This window comes from Branchiostoma belcheri, unplaced genomic scaffold (assembly GCF_001625305.1).
Source record: "Branchiostoma belcheri isolate BF01 breed outbred unplaced genomic scaffold, Haploidv18h27 scaffold38, whole genome shotgun sequence".
Lineage (NCBI taxonomy): Eukaryota > Metazoa > Chordata > Leptocardii > Amphioxiformes > Branchiostomatidae > Branchiostoma > Branchiostoma belcheri.
In genome coordinates, this window is record NW_017803998.1 from 860,822 (window position 1) to 881,056 (window position 20,235).

Genomic DNA, 20,235 nt, shown 5'->3' on the forward strand with positions numbered 1-20,235 from the left:
ATTGTAGGTGCCAAAATATGTCGATCCATATCCTGCTTCCCTTTTTTCAAACCAGAAAATATAAATACATGTATGTGATTCCAAGAAATTAAATAGATGTGGCAATGGGCTTTGCTTTCTTCTTAACAAATGTATTGTAGGCAAGTCTTCACACAAGTTATAGGTCTTAAACCTTTATTGCTTCAACTATCGAACAACCACAGATATAACTATTCATACACATTTAAATCTTCATTGTGTGCTGAACACTTGTGCCTTTTTCATACCAACTTCTGCTTAATTTTAAGCTTATACAAGTTGTTACAAATATAACTAGTTAGATTGACTATGGTTGAAACAATAAAATGTATACTTCCAAAATTACTGCATTTTTAACATTCAAATGGTCATGCTATGTTCTATCTTGGGTGGTGAAACTGTATATAGGCAACTCACTGTTAAAAACATAACTGGGCTTAAAATATCATAAAGACATTACGTACCAAACAAAACAATTGATTGGGACATTTACAAAATATCCAAACATATAATAGTACGAAATGATATTCTTGTATAGGATAAAGTTGGGTGCTTCAATTAAGTGTAAGTGTATGAGAGCTATTTTCAAACTAAACTCTTTACCCGCTAAAGTACACAGAAAATCCCTAGTGCTAGTGCATATCTGTCTACATGTTGCACACCGAAATCTTTTCACCGATAAATACTCATTTTTTTCTACAACGTACACTGCGTTTGCAGTCTAATCCACTAGTGAAAGAACACCAAAATCCCATTCTACCCAGTCAAGAAAACTATAAAAAAATTAGACGTTTCAAACATATAAAAAGGATCAGTAGGAACCTGCGTACATCTAAACAATGGGGTCAGTTATATTTCCAAATTAATTATGAACAGTTCTAGATTGAAGATCTATGTCTATTTTAACTGAGTCTCTTTTGTTCTCTCTGTTCAAATTATGTGGAGAGGACGAGAGACTAGGCAGCTAAAATAGGTTTCATAAACAGGCTACTACAGTTGGTTATCTCAAATCTTTGTGTATCTATTTACAAGCCTCAGAAAATGCACAGAAAAGTGGACGAGGTGAAATATCAACTTTTTACATCACTAGTCAACTTTGATACTTTAGGCCACACCAATTTAATTTCTTGGTTAACGGATTTTTCAAGAAAAATAATGGAGCGGGCGGGCGAAAAAATAATAAAAATAAAAACAGGCCTAGGCATCCTATTATGGCCCAAAATGGTACGATAGGAGCCATGAAGTCAACATACCAAGCTGGTTCAAAATTTAAGCCATTAATTTTGAACTTTTAATGATACCACTGCATTGAAAGATGGAAAAACTTTAACAACTAGGATTTAAAGGACTGCTTTCAACTGTTCAGGGCAAAATATAAGCATTTTGCAGTTGATTCTGAATTTTTATTTTTATTTGCAAATCAGAAAAAAATGAAGCGGCGAATCCGTTAACCAAGAAATTAAATTGGTGTGGCCTTACTCAACATTTGTGTTATCTATAGTCTTGTAACAGTCAAATATATACCGATTACTTGTACCACAAAGTGATCAATGCTTAAGAAAGATGTCTTTAAGGTGAAGAGGCAGAAGTGGTGGGTCTTGAGGCTGTAATTTTGTCTTCTTGGTCTTCTTACTTAGTCTTCTCTGCTTCTTCCTCAACCTGGACAGCTTCTTGACCATCTAAGAAAAAAATATAATCTCAAGATTACTTTTGTGTGGATCATAAAGATGATTTGAATGTATTTTGAAACATGACAAAGGAATTTGTCTCATCGGGGAAAACGAATTCAAGTGAAAAACAAACAAACAAACAAGAAACAAGTCAATGTGAAAATTCAGTTCTTTAGAAAGGTACGTTCTTGAGACAGGTAGTACAATTCTGGCCTCCATATTTTTGACACAAAGTATGGGTTATTTGCTTGCTAAACTGAAGCATTCAACATTAACTCAGTTACTGCTAGGAAAAATAAACTAATTTGTGCAAAACAACTATTGCACATACATTTGTTAACAGCATAACAGCCATATAGGTCCTACTTGCAAAATTTGAGCCCTACAGTGCATCTTTGTACGTGTATCAAAAGGAAAAGTAACTTGGTTATATTTCTAATTGTAAAATCTGAAACAGTGGTAAAGTTTGTTCTTTTTGTTGAACTTTTTTGAAATGGAACAGTCTGTAAACAGTGTTTGCTCCCTTAAAAATATGAAATGGTTAAAAAAAAAGGGAACCATTTAGTGAGAACAACGTTAGTCAACGATTCACCTTCTCAGCCAGTAGATATTTACTTACCACTGACTCACACGCGAGTCTTGCCTAGCAATGTTGAGCACAAGACAGAAGTACAGAGGAAAAGACTTGTATTACTGGCATGCATTTACTCTAACCATGCAACTTAGCATTAGGACAAATGTAGAAAGCAAAAGCATGACAGTTACAAATTTATGACATATATTCAGTGCTACCCTAACCACGACAAACCATTTTTCCTTTGGATTTCAACGTACCTTTTTTAAAACTTTAAATAAAACACCTAAAAAAATATCAGACCTGTGCAGACTTAAGAGAGTCTTGAAGAAAAAGAAAGCTGAACCAATGGACCTTTCAAATTCCGGACTGTCAATCATAATTATCAGTTCAACCAATGACAACAGGACAATTAGCAGTTTGGCCAATCAGAGAGTAGCTGCATGTTGGTCAAATATTTGCATTATTTTTACTGATGTAGGCGGGACTATAGGAAAGGCTCGAACTTCAAATTCTGTCAAAGCCCAGATAGAAACATTTTTGAGACATGTTTAAAAAAATCAAGATTTATTTTTTGACTGGAGAGAAATATTTGCATGATTTCATACCTGCTGGCAGCATGGTGGCCTGCTCATCCTTGTACAGCACTGGACCAGGCTCACGCTGGAACAACAAATACAAACAATCAGATACGGCAGACTTCTCCCCCTCCAACAAACACCAAAGATTTATACCTCTAGCATCTACACCCAGGTTGCCATGCAATGGGTTATTTTATGGCGGATATATTTTACTCTACAGTACAAGTATATGGGAATTAAACAGCCCATGTTGACAGGTTTTCTGCATACCAGGGGTGCATAAGTCTTCAGTATACTGTAACTGAGCACTGGTACCAAACGTTTCAAAGCAGTGCCAAGTACAGTCTGTATATAGTAAGCTTTGGTTTATCATCACGACTGCCCAGAATACATATCTTATGTTCCAAGTTGGAGCTACATGTTATGTACACACAGATTTGATGTCTAGATGGTTGGGTGCTGGTGTGAAGTTTTGAATCGTTAGCTTTTACAATGATTGGTTCACAATTGAAATGACTATCCTGCTACGTTTCAGTTTAAGAGGGGCCTTTATGATTTTTAAGGGGAGAGACACTTTAATGATACAAAGATCAGCAGTACAGATGATGATTAGAATGTACACAGCATCTGGAAAAGTTATAATCTAGTAAGCTGACATGAGGAATGGAAAATCTCCCAACAGGTTCAAGTCTGGGTCCTTACCAGAGAGGCCCTGACATGTCCAGACTGTGGTCCGAGAGAGAGCAGGAGAGACAAACAGACACATAAAACAACACGGTGGGAATGGAAGACACATAGGAAGGATCTGAAGACTACATGCTAAATATGAAAGAATAAGAGCAATACATGCTGCTCTAAGAACATGTTTTTCTTGTAGCCTCCTGAGCAGGCTTTTGGGTTAGGCTACAACACACTAGAGCAACTGAGTCTGGGAGTAGAGGACAGGCCTGAAAATTACACATGCTGAATATATAAACGGATAAGAGCAAGAAATGCTGCACTTAAAAAAAAACCTACTTGTAGCAGTTGTCTTAAATGTGTGTAGTGTACTTTGGGTGCTTCTTTTTTGGGGGAAATTCAAAGTCTATAACAAGATGGGTTCAATTGATGTTACTATTTGTACTGGTTGAGATCTTCTGATTCCATCGATCATAGTAGCCATAATACATTTAGGTATTATTCCAAGCATAGCCATTCCAAGCAGTATTCCAAGCATCAGACACAAAGAACACAGTGATCTTTATTTCTCTTGTGTACATATTGAGTATAAGTGCAGGTGTATCTACATATTGTAGGAGTACAACAATGTTTCAAGCTTACAGATGCAGGGTATGTATAGGGAACAACACTAAGAGCTTTTAACAGATCATACAGTATTTCTTAACCAATAACTGTCTGTCACTTAGGATGAGTTAACGTTTAGCACACTGAGGCTATCAATTCTCTATTAGTTAGTAAGCTGAAAAGCTAATAATTATAACAGCATTTTTGAACATTGGGAAAACAAAATGTCGAAAACGTATGACTAAAAAAGAGAAGGGAAATTTGAGTTATTTTGTAAAAAAAACAACTTTCAAACAGTGTAAGATTTGGATTAGAAGTGATGATATGGTGACAGAATTCCGTAAAATTTTGTACATCTTTGTATCCATTTAGTATGTTAATCTTATAATTGATTGACTAACACATGCAACTAAGTATACGAAAACACATCTATATCAAAGCCTCTTTTACACTGTAATTTCTGGTCACAAGTCTCCACTTTTAATATTTTCCTAACAATTCATTCAACTAAAAGTTGTTGCAGTGTCCATGACTTATATGATTGTGTATATCTACTTCTCTACAATACAAAGTGCTGTTTCATCTAGTATTATATTCATACATTCTTCCTTTTCATTTTCAACCAAGCTAAACTAGTTACTGTATCTGTGAATGACTAGGCATAACAACTATACAGACAGAACATATTTTGAATATATACTGTCTAGCTTGCACACAAGTTGACAGACCTGTCCTGAGTTTTCTCTCTAATTTTGCAACTAAGGTAACTAAGATACTTGGTACATGTACTATACAATGTATTTTTTCATATACATGTATATTTCTGGGCATCACATGTTTGAATGGCTAAAGCAAGAACTTGTTGAAGTTATACTAAGACCACATACACTCGGTCATACTCAAGTAAAAACTATAACAGGAATCATGGCCAATAACTATTGATATAGAGATGCTAGACCTAGTCACAGTATAATGGCTTGGTCATCTTCTGTCTTGTCTTTTCTTCTTGTAGTTGTAGCTCTTCAGTACTGATTTCAGTTATGCAATGTTTCCTTACACACTCTTACCCAGAAATAGTATGTTGTACTGACAAGATAACTAAATTTAAGGTACGAGTGTTGTGTGGCTCATTGCTAAACTGAAAACTTCCTGGACTGCTCAATGCAGCTCTGGCATGGCCTTACTTGGGCCCCTGGAACAAGAAATGAAAAAGGACTTATTATTAGTAAAGACAATGTGCATTGAAGATACAGGTACTTTAACTGTAAAATCACTTAATTTTGCAGTGGTTTAATTCTGTGGTAAGAGGAAAAAAGAGGTTTTTGCAGTGTTCTAAATTTTCAGATCATGTACACTGTAGTACACTGGCCATACAATGGAGACATATTTGTAGAAAATTTTTGTGGAACAATCATTTCGAAAACTGCTTTAGTGCTATGATAAAATTGTTGCAAAATTTTGAAGATTTACAGTAGCAAGTTGTTTTATTTTGTAGTCAAGTACAAGTATTTGGAATTTGTTGCAATGAAGAATTCACCCCAAACTGACAAACTGTTAAAAACAAAAAACATCATTTTCTGTCACCTAAACAAAAGATATGTTGGCATGTATTTGCGCTCCAATATATTTTTTTTGTTTTCAATGTAAATTGAGAGTCAAGCTCGACTAAACATAGCAACAACTGCTGTTTAATAAAGAGAAATTGAGCTATTGTAAGAAGAGAGTAGAAATATAAAAGTGAACTTTGAATAGAATTATATAAATAACCACACAAGAAATAAGACAGCAACAAGACAGCATCCATGCTTTCAAGTAATATATAGGTTTATGTAGAGAAAGAAATATGGAAAGAAAGAACAAAAGATAGAAACAAAAGACTTAAACGACTTACTTTCTTCTTGTCCATGCAACATTGGCGATGTACTTCAAAACAATATTCCAGCCCATGCAGTATTCCACAACACGGTATGGCACAAAATATCACAGCTAAAATATGGCTGCCCGTGCAAGTACAGCAAAAATAAACAAATGCCTTGAAAAAAAATGTCATCACATAAATCTAATACAAGCATTGTACGCAATACTGAAGTATAAGTAATTCCTGCTTCAACAGAAACATCACATGGGGGGGGGGGGGCAACTCAAAAAGGTCCAGGCATTGGTCTTGTATGTTCCCATGCAGATAGTACCACTACATTATGGTCATTATAATAATCATGTTGCAAGATTTCTTGTTGGCTGGCTGGCAGGCATTTTATAAAGTAATCCATGACTTCTCAATGCTGTGTCTACTGGGACTAATAACTCCTTGGCCATCAATGCTACTGTTTCTACTTAGTTTAGGGTGCAGTTGCATTTGTCAATGGCCATCATACGATTTAGATGTCGTAGAAGTTTCTGGAAGGCTATGACAAAACTAACTGCTGACAAGGATCTTAGAAAAGATCCATTACAAGAGTACAAGACAGTTGAATTTTGTATGACATATGCAAGTCGAAATACTATCGCCAGAATGTTCCTCAGTAGGGTACTATGATTGCACAATGAACATCTGTAAAATGTGAGTAAATGGTCATACCTTTGTGAAGTATCCAACCATGGACTCCAGGCACAGGATGCAACAGCACATGGCAATCACCATCTCGAAGAAGGCGAAAATGCTGGAGGGGATCCAGACAGCCCAGGTCTTACCCTACAAGTAAAACCACAACAAAGGAGGTTAAAGCCTGGTGACACCCATGGCATACACAAAATTGCAAGTTCTCAAACATTTTACATACCTTTTGAAAAATATGCATGCAAATTCTTAATTACAAACTGGAAGTCAGTAGTAAATAGAAAAGTTTTAAAACATTATGCTGACAACATTGAGCCCCTAGCCAGATTTTTGCAAAATTGCAAGTTGCTTATTTTTTCTTCTGCCATATTGAAAATGTCTGCAAAATGCGAACAGCAAGTAATTTTTGATAGTAACAGATATTAACAACTGGCAATTTGGCAAGCTCACAAGACACGAGTATGTACTAGTATCATAATCACATGATACTGCAAAAAGCAAAGTACTTTGCATCTTGATAATACATGTACTCCAAGCAAACTCCAAGCAACTACATATAATGCTATTGAAAATGTCGGCAGTCGTATTGTTTTACGACACTGTAAAATGTTAATTTATTACCTTATGAACTTTAAACATCAATAAATTACAGTGAATATTAAGAGAACTTACCTTCTTTCCAACAGTATACAATAATACTTGTAATACACATACATACTTAGGAAAAACAAAGAAGTACAGAGTTAACACAACGTAACCTTATAATTGTTATAAACATGAAGAAATTGAACATTGTGACCCTCAAAACAAAGGGTGGTTGAAGTAACAGAACTTTGTGACACTTCTTCCCAAACAGGGTTCTATGGTTCAACAAACTGGGAACTTTTGTTAGAACTGAACTGAACTGTACCAGCAAACGGCTGGTGAAACTATTGGAACGCATGTAACAAGTGGCAAAACTCTGCCAGGTATTAATGTGATAGAGTTGTTATTTGTGGACAAACTATGATACTACAATGCACATGAGGAAAGCATAACATAAGTATATTTAACTAAAATATATTCCAATCTTGCACTGTATTTTTCAAGCAATTATGCAGAAATTTGGCTTAAAGTTTGGAGGTGTAGATATAGAGAGTATAAACTTACAAAAATCAAGAATCAAAATTATTTGGTACTTTCTACGATGTTAGCTTGAAAATTCATCTGTGTTGGTAGACTTCATCATGAGGAAGGGTTTTTAAATTGTAGATGCCAACACAGAGTTATACTTACTCAATTTTTTACCGTACAGTTTCAGACCTTGTAAAAAAAAATCAATCCAGTACAAAAATTTTATCAAGTCAAATTCTTTGATTTGGAAACTGACCTAGATGTTTGTCCACCAAATTCCCTAGTGGTTACAATGTTAGCAGTGAGAAGGTTAAATATCCTTCTTAGTAATTATTCAACCATGTTGTTTGTTTGTTGTCCACAAATAACATGACTTTACCACAGCGGTACCTACACGAGGGAAGGAGGCGTCTGGAATGTATCCTGGAGTGATGATCAGTACGGTAGTCAGGTTCAGGAGGATACTGAAGACGTTAGCATACAGGGTCATGGGGATCTACAGGATTCAAATAGATATCAACATCATCTTTCTGTCCTAGTCCTACACTAGAAGAGGTAAAGGTCCTATAGCCTTTCTGAGGCCATAGAGGCAGTGGTTGTTGATCCAGTGTGTCTAGGGAACAGTATTAGAAGGGGGAGTCCATCCCTCTCCTGCCACTGCCTTATACCTCTCCAAAAGTTGGCTACAATTTCACACCTGGGTGGAGTGAGGAAAATTGTGTAAAATGTGTTGTGTAAAATGCCTTCCTTTATTAGGCATTTTCCTTGATCTCTCGATCTTGTCTGTTCTCCTACGCACTTGTCATTCCATACCACCCTACACTACACTCTCAGTTTCTGCTTTTGAAAATATGAACAGAATTTTTTTGTATAACGGAAGATAGGAGAATTTCTTTGCAAAATCACAAGTTAAGCCATGCAAAACAAAATGAAACTGGGTTCATCTTCCCTATTGTATCCTGAGTTGAGATTTCTAATAGTTTTCTTTGTCTAAAACACACTAACCAAGAAACAACCTAAACACCATTTTCTATTCTGCTTGTCTCCTTGATAGTTTGAAGAAGCTCCTCTCTATCCAGTCTTCTCTAGGTATTCTCTGGTGACATGTATGCCTGGAACACTTGCTACACAAGTCAAAATTCTTGTCTCCTTCCTGATTCTTCTCTCCAACACTCAGCTAGCCCTGGAACACTAAACGTCACACAGAAGGCTTTTGTGACACTTCAATGTATAAATACATTGGAGGGGGTGGGGGGCTTGAAAACTTCAACCATCCTTTTGTTTTGAGGGCCACCATGTTTTTTTAATACCTCGGGGCGGGACATGCCGACTTGTGTGCCGGGCACAATCAGGATCAGGCAGGCAAGGTTGATCAGAATACTGATGATGGAAGCAGCCAGGAATCCAACAACCTTCGGATCAAACAGTGTTTCAGACATTTAAGTATCATATTCACAGAAACAATGGTTGCCCTTCTCCTTGCATGCACTTTGTGTTCTACTTTGCAACTTGAGAGCTCTGAAAAGTAGAAGATGTGTACAAGTGATATGCAGTTAAGAAACTTATTGAAACTGAAACTGGCTTGGAGGGACATGAACTTTTCTCAGTGATGTATGACAGAAAGTTGTGGCGAACTAACTTTGTATGCTCCACCTCTACGGAGGATGAATGATGATGATGATGATGATATGCACAGAATCGTAGTGCAGATTTTCATGTGGAATGTCAATAGTCTGTGTTCTTTTGTACTTTGTATATCCACAGTATATCAGAGTGTGAATGTGTATTCCATTGTACTTGGCCTGTATATTACATATTAAAAAAAACATAGAAGGGCATCATGCAACATTGTAATATCCTTCATAAATGCTACTTTCTCTTGCATAGATTAACATGAACTTGTATCAAAACAAAAGATATTTTACATTTGAGAGTTCAGCCTTACAACTACTTACCATGCTGCCCTTGCTGTCAGCCATCTTACCACTCACAAATCCAAGGATTCCGGCAACAATCACCTGAACAGTGCAATAAATGTACATGTAGAACTTGCCAAACATATGCCAATTTGTTTGTTTTATTGTGATCTCCATCAGTTCTCTATTTTGGGACACCTTCATGCAAGTAACAGTGATAATTACATTTTGTCTGCAATAGACAAGTTTTACCTGCACCACTCTGAATTTATGAAGTATGGATCACACTTAAAACTGTACAGAAACCATTGCCATCAAATCTTTTGCCAGTATACCTCATACATGTTGTAAACAGCCATGCAAAAATGAAAATCCACATACACTTACATGTACGTGTAAACCCTCACAGAGTACATGGACCGGTGCAGGTTTGGTAGACATCAGAAATACCTGCACAGCTCCAATTTCACCTGCACTAACCTGTATATACAGGTAGCATTTCAAGCCCTGCATTGACCTGAAGAGAGATAAGTCTTTCTAAATTGTGCTCTCATACTTACAATGCTGCCGGACACGATGGCGAACCAGTTACAGTTGAAAGCGGAGTGGGCGTTGATGACGACAGAGATGATCCCCAGGATCACGCTGATCAGGCCGAAACCGACCATGGCCGCTCCCAGGCCCTTGGCAATGCCTTTACTGTAGCTCATCTTGGCTGTGGTCAGAACAACATTAAAATAAAATTATCATCACTCTTCCTCGGAGGCGTAGCAAACAAAGTTTAGTTTCCAGTACTGTTTGTCTCGAGTTGCTGAGAGATGTTCATGTCCCTCTTATTAATTACTTCAGTATTGAAACAAACATTACAATTACATGTTCATGTACAAATTTAGAAAGACAATGTTCGATGTATTTGAATCACGTATGATACAAAATGTTGTTATAAGAAAAGGTTAGTACAGTGCCTATGCTCACTTACAACAGAATGAAAGTAGCAAGAATGGTTTAAAATCGACTGGTCATTAAAAATCTAAAGAAATTGTCATTTGATTGATTTACTAGTAGTTTACCAGGCAATCGCCTTGCCCCTCCCTTTAGTACATGGCCATATAATTTATTTTTACTATTTAAAAAAATTTATTTCCTGCAGCTTTTCATTGATATTGAATATAAATCATGCCTGGCATCATAAATACAACACACAAGTGCCAACATCACACTGCATCAACGTTGTCTTGTCGAAATAATCCGAATTGACCTTATTAAAATCTCCTTTCCGCGCAAGGTCATCACATGCAAATTAGGGCATGGTTGAACGAAAATGGAAATTTCTTTCGACAACAGCTGCAAAAATACACCAAAAGAGGAAGCCAACGGTCGCTTTTGCTTTCCTTTTGGGTATATGAATAAATGTAGAGGGTGATTGTGGAGAAATTTGATGATTCGGGGGTGTTTTTATAAGATAAAACGGCGAAGATAAACCAGGAAGATGAGTTCACGCCCTCTTTGGAACATGCACGCCGCCATTTTGTGGGAGGGCGTTTCAGACGACTTTGTGTGACCTTTCGGATAAATCCGCCTTCAAATCACCGATTACCCTGTAATCCAAGGGCATGGCAACATTTACATAAACCCAACAATTTCTGAGGAAGACAAAGACGTGAAAATATCGCAGAGACGAACTGGGAAGCCTACAAGAGTGGGCTAAAATCTACAAACCCGAAAATGGCTTCTTCATATGCAAATGAGGTGCGGAACCGGCTTGATCGAGGCATGCATGTAAATCGTCAAATATCAACATTTTTCTGGCTTTTAAAGACAGCAAATTGCATTGACTAGATACCTTGCGGTTTATTAGTGTCTATGAAATGCTGGATGTAACGGAAAGCCTGCTACGTACCTGGATTTTGTGATTTTTACGCACCGTATCAAGACCACTGCGATCACCGCCGCCGTCACGTTCCCAGGGTAGTACAAACCGGAAGTGCGTCACTCAATATTCACCGTCGTTCCCAGAACAGTTACAGAAAGCGGAAATGACGAAATTACAAATCCTAGCCTACTTCTGAACTTTGAACGGGAAAGTTGGACTGTCAAAAACTTGTGTGGCAAGACCTTTATTTTATTTTACCGTTTTTGTGAGTTTTACACGTAAAAACTATTAAAAGAAGCGCAAAAGTATCTTAGCCCAGAAAATGTGTCCATGATAATATTTACCAGAGCTGCAGATCGATTGCTTGAGTATAACACAAGTATAGTACATAACTGTTGGCGAATACCATCTAGTAACATTACCGTACTACTGTAATAGCTGTACTGACGTAATACAAATACGTCAGCCACCAGCCACAGGTAATTGTGACCCTGCAGTTTGGAGACAAATCGCCAGAGGTCACTGCTACACGGTTCATCTGCCGGATAGTGTCAATACGTTTCACCGACGTCAGGGCTCGCAGTCATTTCCAACTCTAGCCCTAATCATAACTTCAATTCTAACCATAGCGATAACCAAAACAACGGATAAAAACATGGGACGGCGAAACATAACAGGAAATGTTGCTGTGAATGACTTAATTTTGTATTTTGTACAAAGGTTCATCACAAAGGCCAGTGTACAACTGCACTACTACGTTACGTCATAGTTTAATACGTCAGCCACAGGTAATTGTGACCCTGCAGTTTGGAGACAAATCGCCAGAGGCCACTGCTACACCGTCCATCGGCCAGGTTTCGTCCTGACGTTTCGCCGACGTCAAGACGTTTTGCAGTCAAGGGAACGACTATTTCATACTTTAACACTAATTAATTCTAACAATAGCGATAATCATAACAACAAAATTTCAGCTAAAAACATGGGAAGGCAAACCATAACAGGAAACAGCAATTTCGGCGGCGTTTTCGGGAATGTTGCTACGAAGTGTAAGGCTGAGTTAGCTGATACAGGCTATCACTTCATTTTAGATGATCTCACGGCCAAACCTGTACAAGGCTATCAGCCCCCTTTGAGTGCCGAACGGTCAGTTAACATTCGATCCTTCTGAATCGCCGCAAAGTCAGGCTGTTCCAGGCTACGAGATCCTTCTAAAAAGCCGCAAGGTCAGACCTGTTCCTGGTGCTGACCTTGGTGCTGATCAAGAGGCCTGGAGCAGAGAAACCCTACAGAGGAGTGTGATAAATCGCTAGAGGTCGTTGCTGCATGGTCTAACATTGTTGACCTCCAGTGCAGTGATTCATATGCAAATCGTATTTTCTACCACTGTACTGTTGTAATTCACTGTGCAATAGACTTCGTCTGCGTGATTATATCTGTTTTCACCCAAATTTATGGTTGTCCCTTAATAATTATATGCTTGTCTGCCCTGTTAACTCGGTGTACGGAGGGTCGGTGGTCTTCAAATCCCGCCAAATACTCCACAACGCGACCGTGTCGCGCACCAAACACAACCGGGCCGCCATGTTTGTTGACATGTTCGGTGATGTTGAATAGTAAAAGTAGCGTCTCTTTCGTAGCAACATTCCCGAAAACGCCGCCGAAATTGCGGTTTCCTGTTATGGTTTGCCGTCCCATGTTTTAGCTGAAATTTTGTTGTTATGATTATCGCTATTGTTAGAATTAATTAGTGTTAGAGTATGAAATAGTCGTTCCCTTGACTGCAAAACGTCCTGACGTCGGCGAAACGTCAGGACGAAACCTGGCCGATGGACTGTGTAGCAGTGGCCTCTGGCGATTTGTCTCCAAACTGCAGGATCACATTTACCTGTGGCTGACGTAACTATGACGTAACTGTAGTAGTGCAGTTGTACACTGGCCTTTGTGCTGAACCTTTCAACAAAATACTAAATTAAGTCACTCACAGCAACATTTCCTGTTATGTTTCGCCGTCCCATGTTTTTAGCCGTTGTTTTGGTTATCGCTATGGTTAGAATTGAAGTTATGATTAGAGTTAGAGTTGGAAATATGCGTCCCATTCACTGCAAGGCGCCCTGACGTCGGTGAAACGTATTGACAATATCCGGCAGATGGACCGTGTAGCAGCGACCTCTGGCGATTTGTGATGTGCAACAACAGTCTACTGTGTGCGAGTCATGTGCAGATACTATCTTGATTGAAAACGTAGGCATAGACAAGGGACACGCTTCACTTTTTCGTTCGTTCAACAATTCATTCGTTTCTTTCAATTTACTGCATTCACAATATAAGATTTTGTTGACCGAACCAGACACCAATCTCCCGTCGTCTGCGCGATTATACATTTGTATACGTTTTCATCCCGGTTTATGGTTGTCCCTTATGCTTTTCTGCTCTCTTAACTCGGTGCACGGAAGGTTGGTGGTCTTCAAATCCCGCTAAATACTCCAGAACACGACCGATATTCTGCCGTACTGACATTAATTACAACCGGGCCGCCATGTTTGTTTACATGTTACTCTAGGTCTGTCTTTTTGCATAAAAACAAAGGAGTCTCACATAGAGGATGATTGCGTACTGCACTTCTTTGTACTTCTGTCGTAGGACGATCAAGATCTCGTATATTGTCCAAAAGAAAATTAAATTTATAAGAATCGGAACAATACAAACTTACGAGCAAGAAGAGGGGTGTGCAAGGGGTGATTGTTAGCGAAATATTCCACTATACCGGGATTCGGTAAATCTCTATTTTAGCCCCTGATGTCGAAACCTGGGAACGAGTCACTAAGACATGTGGTTGCGTGATTGCGTCATGCTACAAACCATAACAGCCTTGTACAGGTTTGATAAACGAATTGATAGCCTGGAACAGGCCTGGCCAAGGGACACTCAAATGGGGTTGATAGCCTTGTACAGGCTTGGCCGTGAGACCATCTAATATGAATTGAAAGCCTGTAACAGATGACTGTGTGGCTATTATCCAATTCAGTGGATTTATAATTCTAAATTGACGAGTTCTAAATAACTGACTATCGTGACACCAGCATGTATTAATTTTAATCATGATACTTCTTTGCCGATTTGTGGGGTTTAGACCTACACAATGTATGTCTTGTTAGGTGTTCGGTAATGTTTTATGTACATGTATTATAAATCCAATCAATAATGTCTGTATGAAAACCAGTAGGAACATTCATGTACAGTCAGTGACAAAATCACAACTATACAGCGAATGAAACAAGAAATTCGTAGACATAACAAATCTATATACTTCACGAAAGTATGAAAGCTTAGTTCCCTTGGTGTTAATGGTTCCCTGTTAATGTTGAACACTGTCTCGTGAGTATGCCCCAGATTTCACGGTACCCTTTTCTGATTTTTGTATTCATGACACCGTAGATGACAGGGTTCATGGCCGCATTGCCTGTCCACAGAAGCAGCCCTATCAGAAATGCTTCCTCTGGAACACGGTTTCCGTCCTCAACGAAGACCATCACAATCATCGGTACGTTACAGACGACACAGCAGATGAACATTGTCACCAGCATCTTCAACATTTCCATCTCTGCACGGGACTTCCTCAAGTCTAACTGTCTTCCAACATCGCGTATGGAGGCCAGGCTTACTGTGTTGCTTCGGTTGATACTCAGTAGTGATCTTGGGCTTCTGCAACGGTCTGTTGGAGCTTGCAGCGTCGCCATGTCACTATCATGTACCGACGAAACGTTGTCTTCTGTGACATTGTGATCGTCTGATTTGCTGTCAACACTAAGAGAGATCTTAAGACGAGGGTTGGTTTTCTTTTGACTCACAGACTCTTGCGATCCGAACATCTCACTGCCAAAGGCTGACATGTCGTTGGATTCAAGCGGTAACTGTCCAGATTTTGTTGTCCAATCAGAAAGAAGTAAGTTATTCCTCTTCGGTTTCAACTGTCTCCCAAGATCGCGTAGGGAAGTCAGACTTGCTGTATTTCTGCGGTTGACGCTCAGTAGTGTTTTTGGGCTTTTACAACGGTCTGTTGGAGCTTGTAGCGTCGCCATGTCACGATCATGTACCGACGAAACATTCTCTTCTGTGATGCCGAAATCGCGATCGTCTGTTTTGCTTTCAAGACTCAGTGAGATTTTAAGACGAGGGTTGGTTTTCTTCTGATTCACAGACTCCTTGGATGTGAAAATCTTCTCATTACCAACAGCTGCCATGTCGGTCGATTCAAGCGGTAACTGCCCAGATTCTGTTGTCCAATTAGAGAGAAGTATGTTATTTCTCTTCGGTTTGAATTTTGCTGTGTCATCTGCAGAAGGATGTGGTACGTTGTTTGAGCTGCCATGACTGGTTGAAGGTTTCAGAGGTGATTCAGGACAGAGTATCTTGGGTACTTGCCTTCCTAGTTGTTTCTGCTTGTTTAGAAGACGATTGTCCTTATTTGGGGCGGTGTCTATCTCGGTAATAGGTACAGCCCCCGGCAGGCAGACATCTTGAAAGTCTCTAGCTGCGACAATGTCCGTATTTGTAGGCGTACATGGTTCTCTGATATTCTCAACCCTTTCCCGCTCATCATCAACCGCGTTGTCCGTATGTTCTGCCTGGGATTTACACGAAGGTGTGGCAGAGTTTTGTCTCGAGTTTACCAGAATCGTATTCGTGCTCCTCCTCATGGCAAGATACAAGGCAACATAGAACACCATCGCCACAACGCACGGTAGAATCAGCACCGCCACACCTAGGGTGATTTTCAGTGGGGTGCCGGCTCTGGTTATCGGAACTGCCGCGCATCGCTGCAGCTTCTGGTTGTAGGAAACACTGTCCGTAGGATGTACATGGGGTGCGATGAAAGCAAGCATGGGTACCACCCAGGCCGTGGCGATTTCAGCACAGACGGCCTTAGTGGACGTCATGGCGGGAAAGCGGTGGTATTGGACCACCCTGAAGTACCTGTACACGGCGATACAGCCGATGTGGCACAGCGACACGCTCCACAGTACCGGCGTGGTGTACGACTGGAGGACGCACAGGCCCCACGGGAGGCGGAACTCTGGATTCAACAGCGCGTTTATCCACATCGGAGGGTGTAAGGCGGTGAAGAGAATGTCCGAAATACTGAGGCTGACCACGGGGGCGTTCTCGCGTTTCCGGAGACTCGGACACAGCGTGACCGACAGAGTGACCAGAAGATTCCCGATGATGCTCAGGGCAATAAAAACTGCAAGACATAACCAAAGTCAATATTTGAAAATATAGCACATACGGCTAGCCTGCGTGCTATCCTATTTGTATACCAAGCTTACACATTTCGCTCCTGCGCAAATAGAATGGCACGCAGGCTATGACTACATGTACATGCAGATATTTGTTTTAATAAAATTTGAGAGTACTGGTATCAGCAAAACAGGAATATACGTAGATGTAGAAAGCTTGTTCCAACTTAAGCCTATCCAAGCAAATGGCCAAGCCATGAAAGTATCTATGACGCTGTATAATAAATAGAAAACAGGTGACAATAAGATACAAACAGAAAGAAATTATGAATTACCCTCTAAGTTATACACATCAAGGCTTGATTATAATATGATAAATGTAGGACATAGCCGTAATTGTTATACATGAATAAATAAATGTCGTGCAATCGTCGTACGATAGCAGACTCAGGGTCTTCTTGGGTTAGTCGTAAAAAATTCGACTATCTTGTCATCAAACAGGCTGTCTTAGACCCTAATAAGCTTGTCAGTGGTTGTTTTTTTTATTTATTCCAACATGCAAATATACAATACATAGTGGTGACGCACTCAAGCTACATGGTTATATTCACGTCACCACTGGACATAAAATAAAAATTACATCACAAAACACAAAACATGGGAATCGTCCAGGTAACTAGTGAACAAAGTTAAGCTTTTAAGATATTATATATGAAAATAATAGTATAAATCAATTGTTAAATCGCTTGGTTTCGGAGAGATATAACTGTGAAATAATTAGTATTTGAGAGTTGAGTTTAGATGAAAGTAAAGGTGATCCATTAAGTAACAGGTATACAAAAACACTATCGGATAAGTTATTATTATCTAAGAATGGAATGTTTAGTTGTAAAAGTCTGTCAAGGAGGCGTGCACGATGATGGGAGTATATGGGGCAGTGAAGTGGTTGTTCTGTCACAGCTTGCTTGAACATTATAAGACATCCAACTATTCAACCGTACGATGGCCTACAACGAATGTGACCATCCTACAAACAAAAATAAGTTTTCTTGTGTGTTCCTCGTGGTCGAGGATGATCAGTAGCCTTGGTTCACTTCTGATGGGTCCGGAGATGGCTAATGAGGCCAAAGGACCAAAGACTATGTATTGTAGGTAGAGTACTGTAGTTAGATATAGATGCATATAGAATCGACGAGAATCCAAGGGAATGGAAAATAAAACGTACTATAGATGGAATGGTGACTTACTGATCATGATGACAACAACGGCGTACAGTAGAGCTGGAGAGATGGCCATGATGCTTGTAGCCCGGTGACTATTCTGCACTGGCCGAATTCGGGGTGTATCAGTCCCAGGCTGTTGGCACAGGCCTTTCCTTTGGCAATCGATCTTTCCAGCCAACCTTTCTGACTACAACCGTCCCGTAGAGCAAAATAAAACCGACTCGACGTGCGCTAATGGACCTGGGCGGGCCGGCAGTTCTCTGAGCACCGTAGAGATAGCGGTGAGCCTACGGTGGTCTAGTTACCAGGCTATACATGCATTGCTCTTGGCGATGACGAGCTACAACTCATCAAGCCAAAGAAAATAAAAACTGCTATCTGGCGGAGCAAAGCTCTTCAGGCAATCATGTAACTGTTCACTGACCAATGACAAGAACCTTTAATACTTATACGTGCACGGCCTTTTAAACGGAGATGATCAGATGATGATCAAAGTCTTAACAGTTGTCTTTGTTAAAAGTATGATCATTCGATTTATCGTTCCATTTGTTTTGCTCTGCACAGTAGGCAGCGGGGTAGTCAAACACTTTGATTATCAAAAGACGCATGAAAAGCCAATTAGATATAAAACGATCAAAGTTGCAAATGACTTTCATCCGACTTCAAATCTAGATCTGTTTTACAACTGTCCCAAACGATACAGAGTGACGTATAAAGCCCACTACATTAAAAAAAAGGTAAATGTCCCATGACATTTTGAGGCCATATGAGCAACGGGAAGTTATCTTGTCTTTGGAAAGCCTACTTCTTTCTTCCTCTACGTGCACCAAGTTTTCTCCCCAACCGAAGTCAGGTACCCATTTACACCTGGGTGAAGTGAGGAAAGTATTCTCCCAAAGGCACAACATCTAGCAACGACCTCTCGATACGTATACCGTGTTTGGCATTGTAGCCTCTCGGCTATCATCGATGATGGCACTTGATGACACAATTAATACACAAAACATGTAGTACATGTAGTAGTACAGGTCATACGAATCACTATTTTGCTATTTGTATTGCCCTCGCAGAAACCAAGCAATGCAACACTTAAAACGAGCATTTGATTTTATTTCAAATTTGCTGTCGTTGAATGATCAGATTAATGGCCAGTTCCAAAACCTAAAAAACAAACAAACGAATGATCAAAAGCGCCTTTCATCATTCGGTAGACAGGGGAATACGGCAGAACTCAGTAAATTTCTTTAGAGGGTATGTCCTTGCCCTTCTATAAGATTAGCCTGGGTGCCATGCTCTGTAGCAAAAGACAAGCCGGCAGCAACTACGGAGGATAGCACCCAGGCTAGTAAAAAATTTATTAGATAACTTTCTATTGCTCCTACTTGTACAGTTTTATCGTATATCACGCTGGGCAATTCGTAAAAAGAATATCCCATTGGGATGATCTGAAAGATAGATGACTGACCGTATCCTTTCATGTCAAATATTAAGACGTCACCCAGAGATATCGTTATGAGAACGACTTCCTTAACAGCTACCCGCCGCAGGCTCTGACGTAACAAAATACGTCAGGCGGAATTGACGAGTGCCTTTTTTGCATCGTTTTGACTCTTTTATCTCTGGTTTGCTCGTTTCTTGATATCACGATTGATTGACGTTTTGTAGTTCAAATAAAGCTCGGCTCCTTTTAAGTCCACGTGATTTAAAGAGATGTACACAGGGGATGTAAAGCAGTTCAAAGTTGCAGCTCTTTGGAAATAAAAGTGATATCTTTGAGCTGATACTCTCATTATGTCAAAGCTTGGTCGAAGCAGCGACATAGAAAAATGGCCTAGCATGGAAAATATTTTTCTTTTAGTTAATCCGTTGACCTCGAAAATAACACATTATCATAAAGCATGATGAAAGCTATGCAAAAGTGCCTGTTGTTGGTGCTGAACACCATCCACACACAGGTAAACATGCCTGTCCTTGGTGCTGAACACCATCCACACACAGGCAAACATGCCTGTCCTTGGTGCTGAACACCATCCACACACAGGTAAACATGCCTGTCCTTGGTGCTGAACACCATCCACACACAGGTAAACATGCCTGTCCTTGGTACTGAACACCATCCACACACGGGTGAACATGCCTGTCCTTGGTGCTGAACACCATCCACACACGGGTAAACATGCCTGTCCGTG

General features: G+C 39.6%; 1 pseudogene; it reads right to left on the minus strand.

Annotated features, from left to right (window-relative positions):
* Positions 1-157: 157 nt before the first annotated feature.
* Positions 158-18,119, minus strand: LOC109476510 (annotated as a pseudogene).
* Positions 18,120-20,235: the final 2,116 nt, after the last annotated feature.